Source organism: Octopus bimaculoides, chromosome 4 (genome assembly GCF_001194135.2).
Source record: "Octopus bimaculoides isolate UCB-OBI-ISO-001 chromosome 4, ASM119413v2, whole genome shotgun sequence".
Taxonomy (NCBI): Eukaryota; Metazoa; Mollusca; class Cephalopoda; order Octopoda; family Octopodidae; genus Octopus; species Octopus bimaculoides.
In genome coordinates, this window is record NC_068984.1 from 129,081,434 (window position 1) to 129,087,590 (window position 6,157).

A 6,157-nucleotide genomic window follows, 5' to 3' on the forward strand; every position below is an offset into this window, starting at 1 on the left:
TTCAAGATAAGACGTTTAAAAGAAAAACGTCTTCCTTCTGTAGATGTGTAAATTGATAGAGAGAGAGAGAGATGGAGAGAAAGGGGAAAAGAAAGAGAAAGAGAGTGAAGGAGAGAGAGGCAGGGATGATTTTATTAATATTTGACTGAAGTAACAGAGTGGCTCAAGACACGAGAGTTCCTTGTGTTAGCACTTTCAAACTTGATCAGTCCTAACGCACGAAACTTTCGACATGCTTGAGTCACTCTATTACTTCAGCTAAATGTGTGTGTGTGTATACGAATGTATATATAAATATATATGTATATATATTGTGGCACTCCGTCGCTTACGACGACGAGGGTTCCAGTTGATCCGATCAACGGAACAGCCTGCTCGTGAAATTAACGTGCAAGTGGCTGAGAACTCCACAGACACGTGTACACTTAATGTAGTTCTCAGGGAGATTCAGATTGTGTGACAAGGCTGACCCTTTGAATTACAGGCACAACAGAAACAGGAAGTAAGAGTGCGAGAAAGTTGTGGTGAAAGAGTACAGCAGGGTTCGCCACCTCTCCCTGCCTGGGCCCTTTGAAGATTTAGGTCTGGGAATCGAAACCGCGATCTCACGACCGCGAGTCCGCTGCCTTAACCACTGGGCCATTGCGCCTCCACGTATATATATATAATTTGGATTTTTATTATCCCTAATAATATTATTTTATATATATACATATAATATTATTAGGGATAAAAATCCAAATTTACAGGTAAAAACTCAATTTCCCTAAAACTATATATTTATATATGTGTGTGTGTGTGTGTGTGTATACGTATACACAAGCATATATACATACATACATATATGGCAACACACGAATGTGTGTTACCAATTTCGCTGCTTTCTTTAGCATTTTTGCCCTGAATCATGCAAGACCTAACGTTATGTATACCCGGCTTTCGTGCACATATCTCTCTCTCTCTCTCTCTCTCTCTATGTGCTCCTCCCCTCTCTCTCTCTCTCTCTCTCTCTGTGTGTGCTCCTCCCCTCTCTCTCTCTCTCCCTCTTTTCCTCCTTCACCCAACTATCTTATTTCTGTTTAGCATGTTGCATACACTTACGTACAACAATCACCATGTTATTCTATGTTATTTAAATCTTTTCTGTCTGAGCAGAAATGTGATAGTGATATTTACCGAACATTAGTGGGCAATTTTGCTTGGTTCTCCCGTTACATTGATATTCTATCATGATTTATTGACACGCATGTTCCCTCGTGCGCTGACCAGCCACCCTCTCACGGATAGTCACAAACTCGTAGTGATTAGCGCCATTCATTTTCTTTACTGTTATTAATCTACACCGTTGCTGCAGTTTTGTTCACACAGCCACCATAATGCAATTCCTAAATAGCACGTTATACATAATATGCATAATATCTCCATACTAAATCTTGCAAATCACCATTGACATCGGTGATTTGACAGCGGTGGCAACAACCATGAGTAGAAGAATATACGCAGTCGTTCGCAACACTAAAAAAATCTTCTTTATCTTTTACTTGTTTCAGTCACTGGACTGTGGCTGTGCAGGAGAACTACCTTCAATCGATCCCAATATTTAAGCATGGTACTTATTCTATCGGTTTCCTTTTGCCGAGCAGCTAAGTTACAGGGACGTAATCAAACCAATAACGGTTGACAGACAGAAACACAAGAATACACACACACACACACACACACACACATATATATATAATAGAAAATGTATATGTATTTATGGATATATATGTGTGTATGTATATATGTATGTATTATTTTTTATTTATTTATGCGCCCTTTTCAAGCCTAGCCAGGCTCATGGGCTCGGTTTCCCGGTTTCTATGGCGTATGTGTTCCCCCCAGGTGGACGGGACGCCACATCAGTGGACTATACACAAAATAGTACATAAATAGAAATATATATATATATATACAACATACGAATACTTACATATACACACATATACACACATATGCACACGACCAATTTAAATTGCCTGTCTAAACTCCACGTGCTATATGGTCAAAATACCACCGCAATGAATATAATGACGAAGTAAATATAAATTTACACACACATACACACACACACACACACACACACACACACGTGATGAAAGGCAAAGTCGACCTCGGCGGAATTTGAACTCAGAACGTAAAGACAGACGAAATACCGCTAAGCATTTCGTCCGGCGTGCTAACGTTTCTTATTTCTGTATTGCCCACAAGGGGCTAAACATAGAGGGGCAAACAAGAACAAACAAAGGGATGAAATCGATTACATTGACCCCAGTGCGTAACTGGTACTTCATTTATCGACCCCAAAAGGATGAAAGGCAATGTCGACCTTGGCAGAATTTGAACTCACAACGTAAAGACAGACGAAATACCGTAGAGCATTTCGCCCGGCGTGCTAAAGTTTCTGCCAGCTCGCTGCCTTAACCAGTATCAAATATTGTAACCATCATGCTACTGAATCTGCCAAATCACCGCTCGAAAGAGTATGAATAATTTGTAATAGCCACAGACATTTTTTCCTGCTATAAGCACAAAGCCTGAACATTTGTTGCGGGTAGAGGAGCTCATCGACTACATCGACCCCAACGAAGTCTATCTCAGAGCATTTGAACTCAGAAATTAAAGAGCTGTAACTAAATACCGTTCCACATTTTGTTCGACGCTCAAACAAACGATAACCGTGATATATAAAATGATCGCATGGCTACACATTTAGAAGGGATGGTTGTTGATTATATTAACTCTAATACTCCACTGGTACTTGATTTATCAACTCCGAAAGGAGGAAAGGCAAAATCCAGCTTCGCAAAATTTGAACTCAGAGCATAAAACTGGAAGAATCATGCCAGCTTGTTGCCATAACAATGCAGTGAAAATAATATATAAAATGGTTACGACGAGTGGTTGTTGATTATAGTGACTCGAATATTTTACAAGTACTTTCTTTATCTACTCCGAAAAACAAAGTCGGCTTCGGTGGGATCTGAACTTGAGTGAATATGCGTAAGAATAAGTGACAGTCCTAATGTAGTAACTACAGTAAATATCAGGATGTAGAATGAGGCATCATTTTGAAAGTTATACAAGGCAGAGGCCATAAACTCATGAACAATATCTTGCTGTTGCTATGCAGAAAAATATTACAATTGTCTAAGAGTTCAAGTATAGTTCAACAGGACATATGATACAGGAATTGTGAGAGGACGGCAAATATAATTATTTGTTGTTGATAAAGAATATAAAATTTCACGACATTTTAGTGTAGAGAAATACTTAAATTTCGAGGCAGCAAAAGTGCTTCTACGTGACTCTTCGATCAATTAGAAATAGTAGCTAAATCTCATTCAACATACACTCATTTCTTTTCACCGTCCAGGTCCATCACTTCTGGTTTCTTTTGATGGTCTTTGCGGCATGCAAAATGAGAAGCGGTCGCTAGTTCTTCACTCAATCCTTCTCCACCTTTTTGGATCAAAGAACTTTGTGAATGTTACCACACAACCCTTTGACAGAGTGGCTGAATCAGAGAGTGAAAGAGAGAGAAAGACAAAATGAAAGCTAGGTAAAAGAATCGCATTAGTACTTTATTAGAACCTGGTACTTTGTTTTATTGACCTAAGCAGGATAAAGGTGACCTTGGCAGAATTTGAAATCAAAAAGCAAAAAAATTCTGTCTTAAAAGTTATTGACCAGTTTTTGGTTGTATAGTTTAGACTTGCAAACTCGCTTGCTTTACCGCGCTGGGGAAATATTTATAGAATTGATTTCCTTCTTGCAATAGTTTGTATGAAGACGACTAACTATAACTAATCAACGAACTTTATGAATCCTCTCAAACGAATAATATAAAATTTTATTTAACTTCAATCGTTAGTTGTTTCGAAAACATGTAAACTTAAATCATAAAATATATGATCATGCAACTAACACACACTCCCTAAAATTACTGCCCTTGAACCAGAATTTGAAACCGTTATTATTACAGTTATCTCAGTAGAATTAATTGGGTTAGCTGGCAGAATCCTCAGCACGCCAGGCGAAATGCTTAGCAGTATTTCGTCTGCCGCTACATTCTGAGTTCAAATTCCGCCGAGATCGACTTTACCTTACATCCTTTCGAGGTCGATAAATTAAGTACCAGTGTTTCGCTGGAGTCGATGTAAACGACTAGACCCCTTCTCCAAAATTTTAGGCATTGTGCCTTTAGTAGAAAGGATTATTATCAGATCTGTAAGGGCGGCACAAATTGGTACCTTGCTGAGCAATAATTAATTTCGTTGCTTAATGACTGAATTCAAGTTCTGCCAATTAGCTTCGACATTACATTTTATCCCACCATTGCTCCGCAGGAAATATTTACTATATTCAGTTCAATAGAATACAGCTTCTCCAGCTCACGATCTGTGTGTGTAGGTACAAACTATATTACGCAATAGAAGCAGAAGTTTATTCGGGGTCAAGGGGTCACCAACTGACTGGGTTATGACAAAAACCCGAGTAATGGAGTGGGCAGAGAGACACCATAACTTTTCGCTTAGTATATTAACTATGAAATACCCTTGAGAGAAATGGATAGTCATACTGGAACACCTTTGATTATAGGTCTGCAGACTCATTCGCAGCTGACCTGGGATAAATTGGAATTTAAAAAAAAACAAAGGCAAAATATTCAAAGTATCATAATTTTATGTGTGATATAGCAATTATGTGGCCGCTAACAAAATAGACGTCTTCAATGTGAAATACATTAACAATACATTGTTGTAAATAGCTTCTGAGGGTTCGCAGTGAATCGAAATAATGGAAAATATTATTTCCTATCATTGGCACAAGGCCAAACATTTTGGTCGAAGGTATAGCCAATTAAATCGATCTCTGTATTTAACTAGTATTTAATTGTATCGATTCCCAGAAGGTTGAAAGATAAAAACTGACTTCGGCTAAATTTGAATTCAGAACATAAAGGGACATAACTGAAATATTATACGGTACAAGTACATCAACGATGACAATAATATTTTGTTCGATGTTATACTTTTTTATATGTGTGTGTGAATGAGTGTGTGTGTGAGTGTTTGTGTGTGTGTGTTTGTTTGTGTGTGTGTGTGTGTGTGTGTGTGTGTGTGTGTGTGTTTCGCTATCTTATTTCGAGTATGTTTGTTATTTGAGATATTGATATTTTAACTATAACCTTGCTTGCCTCCATATAACACAAGTTGTAAAAACACAAGCAATTAATTCAACTGAAGAAAAAACAACGACATTTGTACTTAATAAATCTAAAACAGTGGATAAACTAGTCTGAGTAAAAGTCTAAGAATTGCTGAAGATAATTACACAGTTCTTGGCTATAGTAGTTTCGTTACGAAAGAGTAATCATTTGGAATATATAATCAATGATAATTCTGAGACATACATACACACACAAGCATATACATATACGCACACACATACACTACGTGCGTTTAGATAGCTAGCTAGCTAGCTAGATAGATAGATAGATAGATAGATAGATACATACATACATACATACATACATACATACATACATACATACATACATATACACATATGCATGTATATATTTCATACATACATACATACATACATACATACATATATATATTAAGCTGGTGTTTCAGTCAACTGACTGAAACAAAGAAAAGAATAAAGAATATATATATATATAAACATCGATATTCCTCCCTGTGCCTGTGAAACCTTGTATCCCTGCCGTAAGGCTTTATTTCCACACGCCAGCTTAATTTAATTCGTCCTTAGTCGAAAGACACTTGTTGTTATGTCCTGTTATTATTTTTATTGTATTTTTGTAACATTGTTCGTTTCATTTCGTCCTTGTTTTTTTATACATTCGGTGCTTTCTTCCAAGGAATCTAATGCTCTTAGCTTAGTTTTTCCTTGGGGCTGGCCAGATTGGAGCAATATCGAGTAAAACCAGCCGAAATTGCAAAGATAATCTGGATCTCGACTGAGGAAAGAAAACTCCGAATGAACTGTCCTTTTTTTCTTTCTATCGTCTATCCGGTTGTCCCTTTATTGTATCACCTAACTTTCTGGTTGTTTTGCGTTCTTGTCCCATTTTGTATTATTTATATAT